Source organism: Phalangium opilio, unplaced genomic scaffold (assembly GCF_054372755.1).
Source record: "Phalangium opilio isolate 3A_F unplaced genomic scaffold, DU_Popi_V2 ptg000039l_2, whole genome shotgun sequence".
NCBI classification, from domain to species: Eukaryota; Metazoa; Arthropoda; class Arachnida; order Opiliones; family Phalangiidae; genus Phalangium; species Phalangium opilio.
The window spans coordinates 5344169-5365228 of NW_028324163.1; the positions used below are offsets into that span (position 1 = coordinate 5344169).

Sequence of the window (21060 nt, forward strand, 5' to 3'; positions counted from 1 at the left end):
CATGACTTTAATAAACCCCGTCACAATACCACCAAAGAAATCGGATGTTAAACGGAAAAGTATTTACCCTGCTTTGGAACTTAAAAAATGGGCCACCAACGCTTCTCTAGTTTCAGAGGAAGTCACAAAATAGCTGAGATCATTTTTTAATTGTTCTATTAACTTCTTAATAATGGGAAAGTCCGCGCCTCCCGACGATTGTTCCATTTCTAACTATAAACGACTCTTGACTGAGTAAGCCTTGTACATCATACACTAAAGCAGACGCTTAAAAAAGTTAAAAAGCTAACGGCACGCAGTGTTCCTAAGTGGTCTCCCTCCCAAGTACTGACTGCGCTCGACGCTGCTTAACTTCGGTTATCGGACGAGAACCGGTGTATTCAGCGTGATATGGCCGTTGCTGAGAGTGCTAGATAATAATTCGAATTTAAATTAAGTGAGACAAATTAACCTTCATCTTTTTAAAACAATAACAAAAAGAAAATATGTTTGCTTTTTTCATATCTATTGGAATTCATAAGAGGAAAAAAAAGTTAAAAAGACAAAGGCACGCAGTGTTCATAAGTGGTCTCCCTCCCAAGTACTGACTGCGCTCGACGCTGCTTAACTTCGGTGATCGGACGAGAACCGGTGTTTTCAGCGTGATATGGCCGTTGCCCCGAGTGCTATTTAATAATTTGAATTTAATTAACCTTCATCTTTATAAAACAATAACAAAAAGAAGATATGTTTGCTTTTTTCATATCTATTGGAATTTAAAAGTGGAAAAAAAGTGAAAAACCAACGGCTCGCAGTGTTCCTAAGTGGTCTCCCTCCCAAGTACTGTATGCGCTCGACGCTGCTCAACTTCGGTGATCGGACGAGAACCGGTGTTTTCAGCGTGATATGGCCGTTGCCAAGAGTGCTAGTTATAATTCGAATTTAAATTAAGTGAGACAAATTAACCTTCATCATTTTAAAACAATAACAAAAAGAAAACATGTTTGCTTTTTTCATATCTATTAAAATTTAAAAGAGGAAAAAAAAGTGAAAAAGCCAACGGCACGCAGTGTTCCTAAGTGGTCTCCCTCCCAACCAGTGACTGCGCTCGACGCTGCTTAACTTCGGTTATCGGACGAGAACCGGTGTTTTCAGCGCGATATGGCCGTTGCCGAGAGTGCTATTTAATAATTTGAATTTAATTAACCTTCGTCTTCATAAAACAATAACAAAAAGAAGATATGTTTGCTTTTTCCATATCTGATGGAATTTTAAAGAGGAAATAAAAGTGAAAAAGCCAACGGCACGCAGAGTTTCCAAGTACTGACTGCGCTCGACGCTGCTTAACTTCGGTGATCGGACGAGAACCGGTGTCTTCAGCGTGATATGGCTGTTGCCGAGAGTGCTAGACAAATTGGACTATAACATATCCTAAGGACATCCCGGTATCTCTAGTAGAGTTATGGGCCTGCAAAGTATAGTCTAATGCATTTTCTATGGAGGGGTTTGTTTGTTCACGTATTGCTTAATTACTTGACCCTGTTCTTTCGATTAAAAATAATAACATAGCTTCAGTGTAGCGGTTATCGCATCCGCCTCACTCCCGGAAGGCCACAGGTTCGAAACCGCGAAGTTTTTTTTTTGCTTGGAACATGCAAAGACCTTTATAATTATCCGAACATTTGTGTCAAGGTCACATTATTTACATCCCCGTATCTCTGGTAGAACCAGAGTGACGAGCCTCCAGAATTTAGTCTAATGTATTTCCTATGGAGGGGTTTGTTTGTTTACGATTAGCTTAATTACTCGACTACTGTTTGTCGTAGCCCTTATTCTTAGTATGGCTAGATGGGGGACAAATTTTTCTATAACATACTCAAACGACATCCCCGTATCTCCAGTAGAAACAGAGTTACGAGCCTGCAAAGTTTATTTTCAAAAATCAAAAGTAACCTTCTAACAATAAGTGAGACAAAAAATAAGTTGACGACGATATTGAGGTAGCCTCAAGTTTAAAGTATCCTTGTATGGGAAGCAAAGAGTACTATAACATATCCAAAGGAGATCCCAGTATCTCTTGTAGAACAAGAGATATGAGCCTCCAAAGTTTAGTGCAAAAATCATAAGTAACATAAAAAAAATAAGTGAGACGATACCAAAGTTGACGAACATTTTGCTTAATATCTCGGCCCCTGTTTGTCGTAGCTCAATGTTTTTAGTATGGTTAGATGGGGGATAAATTGGACTATAAAATACTCAAAGGACATCCCCGTATCTCCAGTAGAAACAGAGTTACGAGCCTGCAAAGTATAGTCTAACTCATTTCCTATGGAGGGGGTTTGTTTCTTTAATTATTAACTAGCACTCTCGGCAACGGCCATATCACGCTGCAAACACCGGTTCTCGTCCGATCACCGAAGTTAAGCAGCGTCGAGCGCATACAGTACTTGGGAATACTGCGTGCCGTTGGTTTTTCACTTTTGTTTTCTCTTTTAAATTCCACCCGATATGATAAAAGCAAACATATCTTCTTTTTGTTATTGTTTTATAAAGATGAAAGTTAATTAAATTCAAATTATTAACTAGCATTCTCGGCAACGGCCATATCACGCTGAATACACCGGTTCTCGTCCGATAACCGAAGTTAAGCAGCGTCGAGCGCAGTCAGTACTTGGGAGGGAGACCACTTAGGAACACTGCGTGCCGTTGATTTTTTCATTTTTTTTCCTCTTATAAATTTTAATAGATATGAAAAAAGCAAACATGTTTTTTTTGTTATTGTTTTAAAATGATGAAGGTTAATTTGTCTCACTTAATTTAAATTCGAATTATTAACAAGCACTCTCGGCAACGGCCATATCACGCTGAAAACACCGGTTTTCGTCCGATCACCGAAGTTAAGCAGCGTCGAGCGCATACAGTACTTGGGAATACTGCGTTCCGTTGGTTTTTCACTTTTGTTTCCTCTTTTAAATTCCACCCGATATGAAAGAAGCAAACATATCTTCTTTTTGTTATTGTTTTATAAAGATGAAGGTTAATTTGTCTCACTTAATTTAAATTCGAATTATTAACTAGCACTCTCGACAACTGTCATATCACGCTGAAAACACCGGTTCTCGTCCGATCACCGAAGTTAAGCAGCGTCGAGCGCGTACAGTATTTGGGAATACTGCGTGCCGTTGGTTTTTCCCTTTTGTTTCCTCTTTTAAATTCCACCCGATATGAAAAAAGCAAACATATCTTCTTTTTGTTTTTGTTTTATAAAGATGAAAGTTAATTAAATTCAAATTATTAACTAGCACTCTCGGCAACGGCCATATCACGCTGAATACACCGGTTCTCGTACGATAACCGAAGTTAAGCAGCGTCGAGCGCAGTCAGTACTTGGGAGGGCGACCACTTAGGAACACTGCGTGCCGCTAGCTTTTTCACTTTTTTTCCTCTTTTAAATTCCAATAGATATGAAAAAAGCAAATATATTTTCTTTTTGTTATTGTTTTAAAAAGATGAAGGTTAATTTGTCTCACTTAATTTAAATTCGAATTATTATCTAGCACTCTCGGCAACGGCCATATCACGCTGAGAACACCGGTTCTCGTCCGACCGCCGACGTTAGCAGCGTCGAGCGCAGTCAGTACTTGGGAATACTGCGTGCCGTTAGCTTTTTCACTTTTGTTTCCTCTTTTAAATTCCACCCGATATGAAAAAAGCAAACATATCTTCTTTTTGTTATAGTTTTATAAAGATGAAAGTTAATTAAATTTAAATTATTAACTAGCACTCTCGGCAACGGCCATGTCACGCTGAATACACCGGTTCTCGTCCGATAACCGAAGTTAAGCAGCGTCGAGCGCAGTCACTACTTGGGAGGGAGACCACTTAGGAACACTGCGTGCCGTTGGCTTTTTCACTTTTTTTTCCTCTTTTAAATTTTAATAGATATGTAAAAAGCAAACAGGTTTTCTTTTTGTTATTGTTTTAAAATGATGAAGGTTAATTTGTCTCACTTAATTTAAATTCGAATTATCAACTAGCACTCTCGGCTACGGCCATATCACGCTGAAAACACTGGTTCACGTCCGATCACCGAAGTTAAGCAGCGTCGAGCGCATACAGTACTTGGGAATACTGCGTGCCGTTGGCTTTTTCACTTTTGTCTCCTCTTTCAAATTCCACCAGATATGAAAAAAGCAAACATATCTTCTTTTTGTTATTGTTTTTTAAAGATGAAAGTTAATTAAATTCAAATTATTAACTAGCTCTCTCGGCAACGGCCATATCACGCTGAATACACCGGTTCTCGTCCGATAACCGAAGTTAAGCAGCGTCAAGCGCAGTCACTACCTGGGAGGGAGACCACTTAGGAACACTGCGTGCCGTTGGCTTTTTCACTTTTTTTTCCTCTTTTAAATTTTAATAGATATGAAAATAGCAGACATATTTTCTTTTTGTTATTGTTTGAAAAAGATGAAGGTTAATTTGTCTCACTTAATTTAAATTCGAATTATTATCTAGCACTCTCGGCAACGGCCATATCACGCTGAGAACACCGGTTCTCGTCCGATCGCCGACGTTAGCAGCGTCGAGCGCAGTCAGTACTTGGGAATACTTCGTGCCGTTTGTTTTTTCACTTTTGTTTCCTCTATTAAATTCCACCAGATATGAAAAAAGCAAACATATCTTCTTTTTGTTATTGTTTTATAAAGATGAAGGTTAATTATATTCAAATTATTAACTAGCACTCTCGGCAACGGCCATATCACACTGAATACACCGGTTCTCGTCCGATAACCGATGTTAAGCAGCGTCGAGCGCAGTCAGTACTTGGGAGGGCGACCACTTAGGAACACTGCGTGCCGTTAGCTTTTTCACTTTTTTTTCCTCTTTTAAATTCCAATAGATATGAAAAAAGGAAACATATTTTCTTTTTGTTATTGTTTGAAAAAGATGAAGGTTAATTTGTCTCACTTAATTTAAATTCGAATTATTAACTAGCACTCTCGGCAACGGCCATATCACGATGAAAACACCGGTTCACGTCCGATCACCGAAGTTAAGCAGCGTCGAGCGCATACAGTACTTGGGAATACTGCGTGCCGTTTGTTTTTTCACTTTTGTTTCCTCTTTTAAATTCCACCAGATATGAAAAAAGCAAACATATCTTCTTTTTGTTATTGTTTTATAAAGATGAAGGTTAATTAAATTCAAATTATTAACTAGCACTCACGGAAACGGCCATATCACGCTGAATAAACCGGTTCTCATCCGATAACCGAAGTTAAGCAGCGTCGAGCGCAGTCAGTACTTGGGAGGGCGACCACTTAGGAACACTGCGTGCCGTTGGCTTTTTCACTTTTTTTCCTCTTTTAAATTTTAATAGATATGAAAAAAGCAAACATGTTTTCTTTTTGTTATTGTTTTAAAATGATGAAGGTTAATTTGTCTCACTTAATTTAAATTCGAATTATTAACTAGCACTCTCGGCAACGGCCATATCACGCTGCAAACACCGGTTCTCGTCCGATCACCGAAGTTAAGCAGCGTCGAGCGCATACAGTACTTGGGAATACTGCGTGCCGTTGGTTTTTCACTTTTGTTTTCTCTTTTAAATTCCACCCGATATGAAAAAAGCAAACATATCTTCTTTTTGTTATTGTTTTATAAAGATGAAAGTTAATTAAATTCAAATTATTAACTAGCATTCTCGGCAACGGCCATATCACGCTGAATACACCGGTTCTCGTCCGATAACCGAAGTTAAGCAGCGTCGAGCGCAGTCAGTACTTGGGAGGAAGACCACTTAGGAACACTGCGTGCCGTTGATTTTTTCACTTTTTTTTCCTCTTATAAATTTTAATAGATATGAAAAAAGCAAACATGTTTTTTTTGTTATTGTTTTAAAATGATGAAGGTTAATTTGTCTCACTTAATTTAAATTCAAATTATTAACTAGCACTCTCGGCAACGGCCATATCACGCTGAATACACCGGTTCTCGTCCGATAACCGAAGTTAAGCAGCGTCGAGCGCAGTCAGTACTTGGGAACACTGCTTGCCGATGGCTTTTTCACTATTGTTTCCTCTTAAATTCCACCAGATATGAAACAAGTTGGGAAAGCCAAAATATTACCTCTCCGAGTGGAGATGACTATCATTACCCCTTAAACAACCTAAATCGCTTTTTTTAATTCTTTGCAAGTGCAGGAATTGAATTTTAAAATAGTCTATTGTTCAAGCCTTTTCAATATCTCTCAATTGCTGTGGAAACTCTACTCTCTCGCTATACCTCAACCGCATTCTTAGTCTACCAGTATGATTTGTAACATTTGTCCATATCAAAGCTGAATCATACCTTGCCACACAAAAAGCAAATGTGCCCAAATCATGGAAGCCACAACCCAATCACACATAAGCTAGGCTCCCACTTAACCAAAATAATTATTAAACAGTTAAATACTCACAAAGGTTGGCAAAATCAATCTCCTTCAGTAATACGTAAGGCTTAATTATATTATTTGCCGAACAAAATTAATCGAGCAAATCTAACACTTAACTTCTTCCTTCGAAATTCTATCAAAGAATGATTCAACTGTTTAAAAAAAGGTTTTTTTCGCAAATAGGGCGCTATCATATCAACCGCAATTCCGTCATATTTAAAAAATATACATGGCCAACACTTTTTTAGACACAATAGTGGAAGTTTTAGTCTCATTTAAAACATGTAAAACAATTATCTCATCTACAAATAGCTTACACATGTCTTTTTTTACCAATATCTAGCCGTTTGGATTTTTCTAAACCAATCTTACCACCAAAATAATTTTTGATATAGAATAAATGTTCTATGTTCTTCATTTTTGAAAATATATTTTTTAGCGTTTGTAATGATTACTCTCTACACCTACACTAATCTAACAAGGAGTATAAATCCACTAGTGGAAGCGGTGTTTTTATTGAAAATATATTTTTTAAGCATTAAATCTAACTGGGAGTAATATGAAAGGAATAGAAGCTTATCTGTCTTAGGAAATATGAAATTTTATCTTAACAGTTCGTTAAATCATAAGTTTATAACGAAAAAACGCGGAAGGGGAAAACGAGCAGACAACAACGATTTTTGGGGGTAGAAGTTTAAGAGCGCCATCTGTCGTCCGTGCCAAAGTTGAACTTCCACTCGAAGGCAATGGGAAAGTGGATAAAATAATGCCATCAGCTATTTAACTGCGTCGATATATTTAACGACTTGACCCATGACATGCCCTTAACACTGGCTTCTATGAATCCTATTTATTCTTGGATGCTAGGAAACTTGGTAGACGTAACAGTCTGTACCAAGTACCCAAGCATCCTTCAATAAACGCCTGGCAACATTGTGGTACGCATGGTACAACTAAAAAATAGGAGGTGTATTTATCTTTCGACTCCTCCAAGCCTTTAAGCCCTCAATACAGAGGATTTGAAACACTATCGTAATTCCTAGTGTCTCGAATCTCTACGTTCCTGTCCATTATGAACAGTGCTGAGAGAATGATACATCAGAAAGAGCCATTCAAATCGAATTGCCGAAAATATTATCCATATTTTCATTTCATATAACTGAGAAAACAAATTATTATGGTTCTGAGAGGAGCTTCCCATTTTGGTTGTTGTTCTCAAAAATAAATCGCAATGCACGGGCCTCGATAGATATTGGAGGCAATGAAGGAAATATATCACAATGCATGGGCCTTGATAGATACAGGAGGCAATGTAGGAAATATAACGCAATGCACGGGCCTTGATAGATATAGGAGGCAATGATTTAACGACTTCGGTACTTGGGTTTATCTTTAATATTTAAATAAATATAATTATTTTTAATTATTTGGGTCATTCCTATTTTAGAGGCCGTTTTCCATAGTGGTAAAATTTTTAGTAGGATGGTAGTAAAAATAGTAGTATTCCCCCTACGAGGAAAAGCGGAACCTATGATGGAGAAAATAGTATGAATTGCTACATTGTGCTGACTAACCATAAATTGCCGCCTTTTCCAAAATATTGCTGACTAACCATAAATTTCCGCCTTTTCCAAATATTGCTGACTAACCATAAATTGCCGCCTTTTCCAAAATATTGCTGACTAACCATAAATTGCCACCTTTTCCAAATTGTTTCTCACTAACCATAAATTGCCGCCTTTTCCAAAACATTGCTATATTACTGTCTTTTTCCGTGTAAAGAGGCGCATACTTAGCCTTTCGTGAATAAACAGGAAAAATGAAATGGGGTAATGCACTGGTCTTTTAACAAGGCGTTTTAAGTGTTCTAATTGCGAGGCCAATACAGAATGAACATGCAAAACGAAATGTTGGAATAATACTTGGGCCTTTAACCTAATTGCGAGGCCAGTACAGATATGCCCTTACGTTCAAACGAGATTAGACCAGGTTAGGTTAGGTTAGGTTTAGGCGAGGAGGGTGAAATTCCATGTCGGGCCTCTCAAGTAGGCCACTACCAACGCCATTAGAAAATAAACATGCAAAACGGAAACGTGTACAATTACACGCGCCTCTGAACTAAGCGTTTGTAGTGGCCTACTTGAGAGGCCAGTAGAGAATAAACACGCAAAATTAAACTAGGGACAATACATGGGTATCTTATCTATGTTTTTATCGTCGGCTACTTTGCCGTTCGTGAATAAATATTAAAAACGAAATTGAAGCATCACATTGGCCTTTAAACTAGGTGTCCTAAGTGGCCTAATTGCGAGGCCAGTACAGATATGTCCTAACGTTCAAACTAGATAAGTATAGGTTAGGTTAGGTTAGGTTGGGTTGGGTTGGGTTGGGTAGGTTGGGTTAGGTGTCGGGCCGCTCATCTTGGCGTCAGTAGTGGCCTACTTGAGAGGCCAGGAGAGAATAAACAAGCAAAATGGAATCATGGACTATTACACTGGCCTCTCAACTAGGCGTCAGTAGTGGCCTACTTGAGAGGCCACTAGAGAATAAACAAGCTAAATGGAACCATGAACTATTACACTGGCCGCTCAACTAGGCGTCAGTAGTGGCCTACTTGAGAGGCCAGTAGAGAATAAACAAGCTAAATGGAACCATGGACTATTACACTGGCCGCTCAAGTAGGCGTCAGTAGTGGCCTACTTGAGAGGCCAGTAGAGAATAAACAAGCTAAATGGAACCATGGACTATTACACTGGCCGCTCAACTAGGCGTCAGTAGTGGCCTACTTGAGAGGCCAGTAGAGAATAAACAAGCTAAATGGAACCATGGACTATTACACTGGCCGCTCAACTAGGCGTCAGTAGTGGCCTATTTGAGAGGTCAGTAGAGAATAAACAAGCTAAATGGAACCATGGACTATTACACTGGCCTCTCAACTAGGCGTCAGTAGTGGCCTACTTGAGAGGCCAGTAGAGAATAAACAAGCTAAATGGAACCATGGACTATTACACTGGCCGCTCAACTAGGCGTCAGTAGTGGCCTACTTGAGAGGCCAGTAGAGAATAAGCAAGCTAAATGGAACCATGGACTATTACACTGGCCGCTCAACTAGGCGTCAGCAGTGGCCAACTTGAGAGGCCAGTAGAGAATAAACAAGCTAAATGGAACCATGGACTATTACACTGGCCGCTCAACTAGGCGTCAGTAGTGGCCTAGTTGAGAGGCCAGTAGAGAATAAACAAGCTAAATGGAACCATGGACTATTACACTGGCCGCTCAAGTATTCGTCAGTAGTGGCCTACTTGAGAGGCCAGTAGAGAATAAACAAGCGAAGTGGAACCATGGACTATTACACTGGCCGCTCAACTAGGTGTCAGTAGTGGCCTACTTGAGAGGCCAGTAGAGAATAAACAAGCAAAATGGAACCATGGACTATTACACTGGCCGCTCAACTAGGCGTCAGTAGTGGCCTACTTGAGAGGCCAGTAGAGAATAAACAAGCAAAATGGAACCATGGACTATTACACTGGCCGCTCAACTAGGAGTCAGTAGTGGCCTACTTGAGAGGCCAGTAGAGAATAAACAAGCAAAATGGAACCATGGACTATTACACTGGCCTCTCAACTAGGCGTCAGTAGTGGCCTACTTGAGAGGCCAATAGAGAACAAACAAGCGAAGTGGAACCATGGACTATTACACTGGCCGCTCAAGTAGGCGTCAGTAGTGGCCTACTTGAGAGGCCAGTAGAGAATAAACAAGCGAAGTGGAACCATGGACTATTACACTGGCCTCTCAACTAGGCGTCAGTAGTGGCCTACTTGAGAGGCCAATAGAGAACAAACAAGCGAAGTGGAACCATGGACTATTACACTGGCCTCTCAACTAGGCGTCAGTAGTGGCCTACTTGAGAGGCCAGTAGAGAATAAACAAGCAAAATGGAACCATGGACTATTACACTGGCCGCTCAACTAGGCGTCAGCAGTGGCCTACTTGAGAGGCCAGTAGAGAATAAACAAGCTAAATGGAACCATGGACTATTACACTGGCCGCTCAACTAGGCGTCAGTAGTGGCCTAGTTGAGAGGCCAGTAGAGAATAAACAAGCTAAATGGAACCATGGACTATTACACTGGCCGCTCAAGTAGGCGTCAGTAGTGGCCTACTTGAGAGGCCAGTAGAGAATAAACAAGCGAAGTGGAACCATGGACTATTACACTGGTCGCTCAACTAGGTGTCAGTAGTGGCCTACTTGAGAGGCCAGTAGAGAATAAACAAGCAAAATGGAACCATGGACTATTACACTGGCCGCTCAACTAGGCGTCAGTAGTGGCCTACTTGAGAGGCCAGTAGAGAATAAACAAGCAAAATGGAACCATGGACTATTACACTGGCCGCTCAACTAGGAGTCAGTAGTGGCCTACTTGAGAGGCCAGTAGAGAATAAACAAGCAAAATGGAACCATGGACTATTACACTGGCCTCTCAACTAGGCGTCAGTAGTGGCCTACTTGAGAGGCCAGTAGAGAATAAACAAGCGAAGTGGAACCATGGACTATTACACTGGCCTCTCAACTAGGCGTCAGTAGTGGCCTACTTGAGAGGCCAATAGAGAACAAACAAGCGAAGTGGAACCATGGACTATTACACTGGCCTCTCAACTAGGCGTCAGTAGTGGCCTACTTGAGAGGCCAGTAGAGAATAAACAAGCGAAGTGGAACCATGGACTATTACACTGGCCTCTCAACTAGGCGTCAGTAGTGGCCAACTTGAGAGGCCAGTAGAGAATAAACAAGCTAAATGGAACCATGGACTATTACACTGGCCGCTCAACTAGGCGTCAGTAGTGGCCTAGTTGAGAGGCCAGTAGAGAATAAACAAGCAAAATGGAACCATGGACTATTACACTGGCCGCTCAACTAGGAGTCAGTAGTGGCCTACTTGACAGGCCAGTAGAGAATAAACAAGCAAAATGGAACCATGGACTATTACACTGGCCTCTCAACTAGGCGTCAGTAGTGGCCTACTTGAGAGGCCAGTAGAGAATAAACAAGAACTGGCCGCTCAACTAGGCGTCAGTAGTGGCCTACTTGAGAGGCCAGTAGAGAATAAACAAGCAAAATGGAACCATGGACTATTACACTGGCCGCTCAACTAGGAGTCAGTAGTGGCCTACTTGAGAGGCCAGTAGAGAATAAACAAGCAAAATGGAACCATGGACTATTACACTGGCCTCTCAACTAGGCGTCAGTAGTGGCCTACTTGAGAGGCCAGTAGAGAATAAACAAGCGAAGTGGAACCATGGACTATTACATTGGCCTCTCAACTAGGCGTCAGTAGTGGCCTACTTGAGAGGCCAGTAGAGAACAAACAAGCGAAGTGGAACCATGGACTATTACACTGGCCTCTCAACTAGGCGTCAGTAGTGGCCTACTTGAGAGGCCAGTAGAGAATAAACAACCGAAGTGGAACCATGGACTATTACACTGGCCGCTCAACTAGGCGTCAGTAGTGGCCTACTTGAGAGGCCAGTAGAGAATGAACAAGCAAAATGGAACCATGGACTATTACACTGGCCGCTCAACTATGCGTCAGTAGTGGCCTACTTCAGAGACCAGTAGAGATGGGGTTTACTGATTTCCGTGTAGAGACAGACGAGATTAGGAGTGGCCTTACAATAGGGCGACTATAGACACCTAGTTGAGAGGCCAAGATGTGGGGAAGTTCGCTTTGGTGACATATGTTTCGTTATTTTGAGCGCATTAATAGTACAAAATGAATTTCTTTTGGGAAATTTCGCTGAGAACATTAGGTTAAATAATCAAAAACTGTTAAAACAGTAAAATCATACGAAAACGTTGCTTCTGAAATATGCCTAATGAGTATTCAAATAGAGCTGTTCATAGCATTTTCTCCGTCATCGGTCTAGCTTTTTGATCTAGGAAAAATACTACTATTTTTACTACTATCCTACTAAAAAAAATCCCACTATCGAAGGCGGCCTCGTAAATAGGAAAGATCCAATTATTTTAATCGCCAGTAAATAACTTTAAAAATAGTTAAATCGTTTAAAATAAAGTTGTTCATAATATCTTTCGAATCTTTGCTAATATTGACGTTTAAAGTGAAGGGTACCCTTCTTGCCCGCTTTCTTCAAATTTTGGGGTATATATACGATCCGTTTCCATTATAATAATAGATAAAAACGCATTCGCGTGAACCTTTGGTGGAAGCCCTGCCATTGGGAGGCTAGACGTTTCTCGTAACCCTAGCTGATCGCCGCGTATATCTTAAAACCAAATAATAGATAAAAACGCATTCGCGTGAACCGATGGTGGAAGCCCTGCCATTGGGAGGCTAGACGTTTCTCGTAACCCTAGCCGCTCGCCGCGTATATCTTGAAACCAAACGATGACGGTGGAAAAGAAGCCAGAATGTACTGACCGGCGTCCATGTGGAATGGACAAAAGACCTGAAGATGGTGGTGCATAGAAGCTGGTGTCAATGTGGAATTGACGAAGAACAGAAGATGGTGGTGCATAGAAGCTGGTGTCAATGTGGAACTGACGAAGAACAGAAGATGGTAGTGTATAGAAGCTGGTGTCAATGTGGAATTGACGACGAGCAGAAGATGGTGGTGCATAGAAGCTGGAGTCAAGGTGAAATTGACGAAGAACAGAAGTTGGTGGAGCTTGGAAGCAAGCACGTACAGACTAGTGTCCATGTGGGATGGACAAAGACTAGCAGATTGTGGTCCTTAGAAGCCAGTTAGTAAAGACTGGTGTTGGTAGATAAATGACCAAATTTCCGTGAACCGCGAACGCGTTCCGGAAATCGGGTATTTGTTTGCTCCGATTTGTAAACTGCGAACGCGGTCACGTGGGGTCTGACAGACAGACACACAGACAGACAGACAGACACACAGACAGACACGGCCGGTGTAATACCTCTCCGTGACATACGTCACTCGGAGAGGTAAAAACAAACATATCATCTTATTGTTATTTTTTATAAAGATGAAGGTTAATTAAGTTCAAATTATTAACTTGCACTCTCGGCAAAGCCCATAACACGCTGAATACACCGGTTCTCGTCCGATCACCGAAGTTAAGCAGCGTCGAGCGCCGTCAGTACTTGGGAGGGAGACCACTTAGGAACACTGCGTGCCGTTGGCTTTTTCGTTTTTTTTTCCTCTTTTAAATTTTAATAGATATTAAAAAGGCAAACATGTTTTCATTTTGTTATTGTTTTAAAATGATGGTTAATTTGTCTCACTTAATTTAAATTCGAATTATTAACTAGCACTCTCGGCAACGACCATATCACGCTGAATACACCGGTTCTCGTCCGATCACTGAAGTTAAGCAGCGTCGAGCGCAGTCAGTACTTGGGAATACTGCAAGCCGTTGGCTTTTTCACTTTTGTTTCCTCTTTTAAATTCAACCCGATATGAAAAAAGCAAACATATCTTCTTTTTGTTATTGTTTTATAAAGATGAAAATTAATTAAATTCAAATTATTAACTAGCACTCTCGGCAACGGCCATATCACGCTGAATACACCGGTTCTCGTCCGATAACCGAAGTTAAGCAGCGTCGAGCGCAGTCACTACTTGGGAGGGAGACCACTTAGGAACACTGCGTGCCGTTGGCTTTTACACTTTTTTTCCTCTTTTAAATTTTAATAGATATGAAAAAAGCAAACTTGTTTTCTTTTTGTTATGGTTTTAAAATGATGAAGGTTAATTTGTCTCACTTAATTTAAATTCGAATTATTAACTAGCACTCTCGGCAACGGCCATATCACGCTGAATACACCGGTTCTCGTCCGATAACCGAAGTTAAGCAGCGTCGAGCGCATACAGTACTTGGGAATACTGCGTGCCGTTGGCTTTTTCACTTTTGTCTCCTCTTTCAAATTCCACCAGATATGAAAAAAGCAAACATATCTTCTTTTTGTTATTGTTTTTTAAAGATGAAAGTTAATTAAATTCAAATTATTAACTAGCTCTCTCGGCAACGGCCATATCACGCTGAATACACCGGTTCTCGTCCGATAACCGAAGTTAAGCAGCGTCAAGCGCAGTCACTACTTGGGAGGGAGACCACTTAGGAACACTGCGTGCCGTTGGCTTTTTCACTTTTTTTTCCTCTTTTAAATTTTAATAGATATGAAAATAGCAGACATATTTTCTTTTTGTTATTGTTTGAAAAAGATGAAGGTTAATTTGTCTCACTTAATTTAAATTCGAATTATTATCTAGCACTCTCGGCAACGGCCATATCACGCTGAGAACACCGGTTCTCGTCCGATCGCCGACGTTAGCAGCGTCGAGCGCAGTCAGTACTTGGGAATACTTCGTGCCGTTTGTTTTTTCACTTTTGTTTCCTCTATTAAATTCCACCAGATATGAAAAAAGCAAACATATCTTCTTTTTGTTATTGTTTTATAAAGATGAAGGTTAATTATATTCAAATTATTAACTAGCACTCTCGGCAACGGCAATATCACGCTGAATACACCGGTTCCTGTCCGATAACCGATGTTAAGCAGCGTCGAGCGCAGTCAGTACTTGGGAGGGCGACCACTTAGGAACACTGCGTGCTGTTAGCTTTTTCACTTTTTTTTCCTCTTTTAAATTCCAATTGATATGAAAAAAGCAAACATATTTTCTTTTTGTTATTGTTTGAAAAAGATGAAGGTTAATTTGTCTCACTTAATTTAAATTCGAATTATTATCTAGCACTCTCGGCAACGGCCATATCACGCTGAGAACACCGGTTCTCGTCCGATCGCCGACGTTAGCAGCGTCGAGCGCAGTCAGTACTTGGGAATACTGCGTGCCGTTGGCTTTTGCACTATTGCTTCCTCTTAAATTCCACCAGATATGAAAAAAGCAAACATATCATCTTATTGTTATTTTTTATAAAGATGAAGGTTAATTAAGTTCAAATTATTAACTAGCACTCTCGGCAACGGCCATATCACGCTGAATACACCGGTTCTCGTCCGATAACCGAAGTTAAGCAGCGTCGAGCGCAGTCATTACTTGGGAGGGCGACCACTTAGGAACACTGCGTGCCGTTATCTTTTTCACTTTTTTTTTCCTCTTTTAAATTCCGATAGATATGAAAAAAGCAAACATATTTTCTTTTTGTTATTGTTTTAAAAAGATGAAGGTTAATTTGTCTCACTTAATTTAAATTCGAATTATTATCTAGCACTCTCGGCAACGGCCATATCACGCTGAGAACACCGGTTCTCGTCCGATCGCCGACGTTAGCAGCGTCGAGCGCAGTCAGTACTTGGGAATACTGCGTGCCGTTTGCTTTTTCACTTTTGTTTCCTCTTTCAAATTCCACCAGATATGAAAAAAGCAAACATATCTTCTTTTTTTATTGTTTTATAAAGAAGAAAGTTAATTAAATTCAAATTATTAACTAGCATTCTCGGCAACGGCCATATCAAGCTGAATACACCGGTTCTCGTCCGATAACCGAAGTTAAGCAGCGTCGAGCGCAGTCATTACTTGGGAGGGAGACCACTTAGGAACACTGCGTGCCGTTGGCTTTTTCACTTTTTTTCCTCTTTTAAATTTTAATAGATATGAAAAAAGCAAACATGTTTTCTTTTTGTTATTGTTTTAAAATGATGAAGGTTAATTTGTCTCACTTAATTTAAATTCGAATTATTAACTAGCACTCTCGGCTACGGCCATATCACGCTGCAAACACCGGTTCTCGTCCGATAACCGAAGTTAAGCAGCGTCGAGCGCAGTCAGTACTTGGGAATACTGCGTGCCGTTTGCTTTTTCACTTTTGTTTCCTCTTTCAAATTCCACCAGATATGAAAAAAGCAAACATATCTTCTTTTTGTTATTGTTTTATAAAGAAGAAAGTTAATTAAATTCAAATTATTAACTAGCATTCTCGGCAACGGCCATATCACGCTGAATACACCGGTTCTCGTCCGATAACCGAAGTTAAGCAGCGTCGAGCGCAGTCATTACTTGGGAGGGAGACCACTTAGGAACACTGCGTGCCGTTGGCTTTTTCACTTTTTTTCCTCTTTTAAATTTTAATAGATATGAAAAAAGCAAATATGTTTTCTTTTTGTTATTGTTTTAAAATGATGAAGGTTAATTTGTCTCACTTAATTTAAATTCGAATTATTAACTAGCACTCTCGGCAACGGCCGTATCACGCTGCAAACACCGGTTCTCGTCCGATCACCGAAGTTAAGCAGCGTCGAGCGCAGTCAGTACTTGGGAGGGAGACCACTTAGGAACACTGCGTGCCGTTGATTTTTTCACTTTTTTTTCCCTCTTATAAATTTTAATAGATATGAAAAAAGCAAACATGTTTTTTTTGTTATTGTTTTAAAATGATGAAGGTTAATTTGTCTCACTTAATTTAAATTCAAATTATTAACTAGCACTCTCGGCAACGGCCATATCACGCTGAATACACCGGTTCTCGTCCGATAACCGAAGTTAAGCAGCGTCGAGCGCAGTCAGTACTTGGGAACACTGCTTGCCGATGGCTTTTTCACTTTTGTTTCCTCTTAAATTCCACCAGATATGAAAAAACAAACATATCTTCTTATTGTTATTTTTTATAAAGATGAAGGTTAATTAATTCAAATTATTAACTAGCACTCTCGGCAACGGCCATATCACGCTGAATACACCGGTTCTCGTCCGATCACCGAAGTTAAGCAGCGTCGAGCGCAGTCAGTACTTGGGAGGGCGACCACTTAGGAACACTGCGTGCCGTTATCTTTTTCACTTTTTTTTTCCTCTTTTAAATTCCAATAGATATGAAAAAAGCAAACATATTTTCTTTTTGTTATTGTTTTAAAAAGATGAAGAATAATTTGTCTCACTTAATTTAAATTCGAATTATTATCTAGCACTCTCGGCAACGGCCATATCACGCTGAGAACACCGGTTCTCGTCCGATCGCCGACGTTAGCAGCGTCGAGCGCAGTCAGTACTTGGGAATACTGCGTGCCGTTTGCTTTTTCACTTTTGTTTCCTCTTTCAAATTCCACCAGATATGAAAAAAGCAAACATATCTTCTTTTTGTTATTGTTTTATAAAGAAGAAAGTTAATTAAATTCAAATTATTAACAAGCATTCTCGGCAACGGCCATATCACGCTGAATACACCGGTTCTCGTCCGATAACCGAAGTTAAGCAGCGTCGAGCGCAGTCATTACTTGGGAGGGAGACCACTTAGGAACACTGCGTGCCGTTGGCTTTTTCACTTTTTTTCCTCTTTTAAATTTTAAAAGATATGAAAAAAGCAAACATGTTTTCTTTTTGTTATTGTTTTAAAATGATGAAGGTTAATTTGTCTCACTTAATTTAAATTCGAATTATTAACTAGCACTCTCGGCTACGGCCATATCACGCTGCAAACACCGGTTCTCGTCCGATCACCGAAGTTAAGCAGCGTCGAGCGCAGTCAGTACTTGGGAATACTGCGTGCCGTTTGCTTTTTCACTTTTGTTTCCTCTTTCAAATTCCACCAGATATGAAAAAAGCAAACATATCTTCTTTTTGTTATTGTTTTATAAAGAAGAAAGTTAATTAAATTCAAATTATTAACAAGCATTCTCGGCAACGGCCATATCACGCTGAATACACCGGTTCTCGTCCGATAACCGAAGTTAAGCAGCGTCGAGCGCAGTCATTACTTGGGAGGGAGACCACTTAGGAACACTGCGTGCCGTTGGCTTTTTCACTTTTTTTCCTCTTTTAAATTTTAATAGATATGAAAAAAGCAAACATGTTTTCTTTTTGTTATTGTTTTAAAATGATGAAGGTTAATTTGTCTCACTTAATTTAAATTCGAATTATTAACTAGCACTCTCGGCAACGGCCATATCACGCTGCAAACACCGGTTCTCGTCCGATCACCGAAGTTAAGCAGCGTCGAGCGCAGTCAGTACTTGGGAATACTGCGTGCCGTTTGCTTTTTCACTTTTGTTTCCTCTTTCAAATTCCACCAGATATGAAAAAAGCAAACATATCTTCTTTTTGTTATTGTTTTATAAAGAAGAAAGTTAATTAAATTCAAATTATTAACTAGCATTCTCGGCAACGGCCATATCACGCTGAATACACCGGTTCTCGTCCGATAACCGAAGTTAAGCAGCGTCGAGCGCAGTCATTACTTGGGAGGGAGACCACTTAGGAACACTGCGTGCCGTTGGCTTTTTCACTTTTTTTCCTCTTTTAAATTTTAATAGATATGAAAAAAGCAAATATGTTTTCTTTTTGTTATTGTTTTAAAATGATGAAGGTTAATTTGTCTCACTTAATTTAAATTCGAATTATTAACTAGCACTCTCGGCAACGGCCATATCACGCTGCAAACACCGGTTCTCGTCCGATCACCGAAGTTAAGCAGCGTCGAGCGCAGTCAGTACTTGGGAGGGAGACCACTTAGGAACACTGCGTGCCGTTGATTTTTTCACTTTTTTTTTCCTCTTATAAATTTTAATAGATATGAAAAAAGCAAACATGTTTTTTTTGTTATTGTTTTAAAATGATGAAGGTTAATTTGTCTCACTTAATTTAAATTCAAATTATTAACTAGCACTCTCGGCAACGGCCATATCACGCTGAATACACCGGTTCTCGTCCGATAACCGAAGTTAAGCAGCGTCGAGCGCAGTCAGTACTTGGGAACACTGCTTGCCGATGGCTTTTTCACTTTTGTTTCCTCTTAAATTCCACCAGATATGAAAAAACAAACATATCTTCTTATTGTTATTTTTTATAAAGATGAAGATTAATTAATTCAAATTATTAACTAGCACTCTCGGCAACGGCCATATCACGCTGAATACACCGGTTCTCGTCCGATCACCGAAGTTAAGCAGCGTCGAGCGCAGTCAGTACTTGGGAGGGCGACCACTTAGGAACACTGCGTGCCGTTATCTTTTTCACTTTTTTTTCCTCTTTTAAATTCCAATAGATATGAAAAAAGCAAACATATTTTCTTTTTGTTATTGTTTTAAAAAGATGAAGGTTAATTTGTCTCACTTAATTTAAATTCGAATTATTATCTAGCACTCTCGGTAACGGCCATATCACGCTGAGAACACCGGTTCTCGTCCGATCGCCGACGTTAGCAGCGTCAAGCGCAGTCAGTACTTGGGAATACTGCGTGCCGTTGGCTTTTTCACTTTTGTTTCCTCTTTCAAATTCCACCAAATATGAAAAAAGCAAACATATCTTCTTTTTGTTATTGTTTTATAAAGATGAAAGTTAATCAAATTAAAATTATTAACTAGCACTCTCGGCAACGGCCATATCACGCTGAATACACCGGTTCTCGTCCGATAACTGAAGTTAAGCAGCGTTGAGCGCAGTCACTACTTGGGAGGGAGACCACTTAGGAACACTGCGTGCCGTTGGCTTTTTCACTTTTTTTTCCTCTTTTAAATTTTAATAGATATGAAAAAAGCAAACATATCTTCTTTTTTGTTATTGTTTTATAAAGATGAAAGTTAATTAAATTCAAATTATTAACTAGCACTCTCGGCAACGGCCATATCACGCTGAATACACCGGTTCTCGTCCGATAACCGATGTTAAGCAGGGTCGAGCGCAGTCACTACTTGGGAGGGAGACCACTTAGGAACACTGCGTGCCGTTGGCTTTTTCACTTTTATTTCCTCTTTTAAATTTTAATAGATATGAAAAAAGCAAACATGTTTTCATTTTGTTATTGTTTTAATATGATAAGGTTAATTTGTCTCACTTAATTTAAATTCGAATTATTAACTAGCACTCTCGGCAACGACCATATCACGCTGAATACAGCGGTTCTCGTCCGATCACCGAAGTTCAGCAGCGTCGAGCGCATACAGTACTTGGGAATGCTGCGTGCCTTTGGCTTTTTCACTTTTGTTTCCTCTTTCAAATTCCACCAGATATGAAAAAAGCAAACATATCTTCTTTTTTGTTATTGTTTTATAAAGATGTAACTTAATTTAATTCAAATTATTAACTAGCGCTCTCGGCAAAGCCCATAACACGCTGAATACACCGGTTCTCGTCCGATAACCGATGTTAAGCAGCGTCGAGCGCAGTCACTACTTGGGAGGGAGACCACTTAGGAACACTGCGTGCCGTTGGCTTTTTCGTTTTTTTTTCCTCTTTTAAATTTTAATAGATATGAAAAAAGCAAACATGTTTTCATTTTGTTATTGTTTTAAAATGATGGTTAATTTGTCTCACTTAATTTAAATTCGAATTATTAACTAGCACTCTCGGCAACGGCCATATCACGCTGAATACACCGGTTCTCGTCCGATAACCGAAGTTGAGCAGCGTCGAGCGCAGCCAGTACTTGGGAATACTGCGTGCCGTTTGTTTTTTCACTTTTGTTTCCTCTTTCAAATTCCACCAGATATGAAAAAGCAAACAAATCTTCTTTTAGTTATTGTTTTATAAAGATGAAAGTTAATTAAATTCAAATTATTAACTAGCATTCTCGGCAACGGCCATATCACGCTGAATACACCGGTTCTCGTCAGATAACCGAAGTTAAGCAGCGTCGAGCGCAGTCACTACTTGGGAGGGAGACCACTTAGGAAAACTGCGTGCCGTTGGCTTTTTCACTTTTTTTTC

At 39.9% G+C, this 21060-nt stretch overlaps 4 non-coding genes and 30 pseudogenes across 4 annotated transcripts; 30 read left to right on the forward strand and 4 right to left on the reverse strand.

The window, feature by feature from the left end:
* Positions 1-283: 283 nt before the first annotated feature.
* LOC149680691 (5S ribosomal RNA) lies at positions 284-401 on the reverse strand (annotated as a pseudogene).
* A 138-nt stretch (positions 402-539) lies between these two features.
* LOC149680692 (5S ribosomal RNA) lies at positions 540-658 on the reverse strand. The gene has a single exon (XR_016365629.1). It is a non-coding gene; the product is annotated as a 5S ribosomal RNA (ribosomal RNA).
* Positions 659-778: 120 nt separating this feature from the next.
* Positions 779-897, reverse strand: LOC149680693 (5S ribosomal RNA; annotated as a pseudogene).
* A 136-nt stretch (positions 898-1033) lies between these two features.
* On the reverse strand, positions 1034-1152 carry LOC149680694 (5S ribosomal RNA; annotated as a pseudogene).
* Positions 1153-2348: 1196 nt separating this feature from the next.
* On the forward strand, positions 2349-2451 carry LOC149680695 (5S ribosomal RNA; annotated as a pseudogene).
* Positions 2452-2572: 121 nt separating this feature from the next.
* Positions 2573-2691, forward strand: LOC149680696 (5S ribosomal RNA; annotated as a pseudogene).
* A 597-nt stretch (positions 2692-3288) lies between these two features.
* LOC149680697 (5S ribosomal RNA) lies at positions 3289-3407 on the forward strand (annotated as a pseudogene).
* Positions 3408-3767: 360 nt separating this feature from the next.
* On the forward strand, positions 3768-3886 carry LOC149680698 (5S ribosomal RNA; annotated as a pseudogene).
* A 137-nt stretch (positions 3887-4023) lies between these two features.
* LOC149680699 (5S ribosomal RNA) lies at positions 4024-4126 on the forward strand (annotated as a pseudogene).
* Positions 4127-4248: 122 nt separating this feature from the next.
* LOC149680700 (5S ribosomal RNA) lies at positions 4249-4367 on the forward strand (annotated as a pseudogene).
* Positions 4368-4728: 361 nt separating this feature from the next.
* Positions 4729-4847, forward strand: LOC149680701 (5S ribosomal RNA; annotated as a pseudogene).
* Positions 4848-5209: 362 nt separating this feature from the next.
* LOC149680702 (5S ribosomal RNA) lies at positions 5210-5328 on the forward strand (annotated as a pseudogene).
* A 136-nt stretch (positions 5329-5464) lies between these two features.
* LOC149680703 (5S ribosomal RNA) lies at positions 5465-5567 on the forward strand (annotated as a pseudogene).
* A 121-nt stretch (positions 5568-5688) lies between these two features.
* On the forward strand, positions 5689-5807 carry LOC149680704 (5S ribosomal RNA; annotated as a pseudogene).
* Positions 5808-13469: 7662 nt separating this feature from the next.
* On the forward strand, positions 13470-13588 carry LOC149680705 (5S ribosomal RNA; annotated as a pseudogene).
* Positions 13589-13947: 359 nt separating this feature from the next.
* Positions 13948-14066, forward strand: LOC149680706 (5S ribosomal RNA; annotated as a pseudogene).
* Positions 14067-14202: 136 nt separating this feature from the next.
* On the forward strand, positions 14203-14305 carry LOC149680707 (5S ribosomal RNA; annotated as a pseudogene).
* A 122-nt stretch (positions 14306-14427) lies between these two features.
* On the forward strand, positions 14428-14546 carry LOC149680708 (5S ribosomal RNA; annotated as a pseudogene).
* A 361-nt stretch (positions 14547-14907) lies between these two features.
* On the forward strand, positions 14908-15026 carry LOC149680709 (5S ribosomal RNA; annotated as a pseudogene).
* A 358-nt stretch (positions 15027-15384) lies between these two features.
* Positions 15385-15503, forward strand: LOC149680710 (5S ribosomal RNA; annotated as a pseudogene).
* Positions 15504-15864: 361 nt separating this feature from the next.
* Positions 15865-15983, forward strand: LOC149680711 (5S ribosomal RNA; annotated as a pseudogene).
* Positions 15984-16344: 361 nt separating this feature from the next.
* LOC149680712 (5S ribosomal RNA) lies at positions 16345-16463 on the forward strand (annotated as a pseudogene).
* Positions 16464-16599: 136 nt separating this feature from the next.
* LOC149680713 (5S ribosomal RNA) lies at positions 16600-16718 on the forward strand (annotated as a pseudogene).
* Positions 16719-17074: 356 nt separating this feature from the next.
* On the forward strand, positions 17075-17193 carry LOC149680714 (5S ribosomal RNA). Its single transcript, XR_016365626.1, has one exon. It is a non-coding gene; the product is annotated as a 5S ribosomal RNA (ribosomal RNA).
* A 362-nt stretch (positions 17194-17555) lies between these two features.
* Positions 17556-17674, forward strand: LOC149680715 (5S ribosomal RNA; annotated as a pseudogene).
* Positions 17675-17810: 136 nt separating this feature from the next.
* Positions 17811-17913, forward strand: LOC149680716 (5S ribosomal RNA; annotated as a pseudogene).
* Positions 17914-18035: 122 nt separating this feature from the next.
* On the forward strand, positions 18036-18154 carry LOC149680717 (5S ribosomal RNA; annotated as a pseudogene).
* A 136-nt stretch (positions 18155-18290) lies between these two features.
* LOC149680718 (5S ribosomal RNA) lies at positions 18291-18393 on the forward strand (annotated as a pseudogene).
* Positions 18394-18515: 122 nt separating this feature from the next.
* LOC149680719 (5S ribosomal RNA) lies at positions 18516-18634 on the forward strand (annotated as a pseudogene).
* Positions 18635-18770: 136 nt separating this feature from the next.
* Positions 18771-18889, forward strand: LOC149680720 (5S ribosomal RNA). The gene has a single exon (XR_016365628.1). It is a non-coding gene; the product is annotated as a 5S ribosomal RNA (ribosomal RNA).
* Positions 18890-19245: 356 nt separating this feature from the next.
* On the forward strand, positions 19246-19364 carry LOC149680721 (5S ribosomal RNA). The gene has a single exon (XR_016365627.1). It is a non-coding gene; the product is annotated as a 5S ribosomal RNA (ribosomal RNA).
* Positions 19365-19725: 361 nt separating this feature from the next.
* Positions 19726-19844, forward strand: LOC149680722 (5S ribosomal RNA; annotated as a pseudogene).
* A 123-nt stretch (positions 19845-19967) lies between these two features.
* On the forward strand, positions 19968-20086 carry LOC149680723 (5S ribosomal RNA; annotated as a pseudogene).
* An 839-nt stretch (positions 20087-20925) lies between these two features.
* Positions 20926-21044, forward strand: LOC149680724 (5S ribosomal RNA; annotated as a pseudogene).
* Positions 21045-21060: the final 16 nt, after the last annotated feature.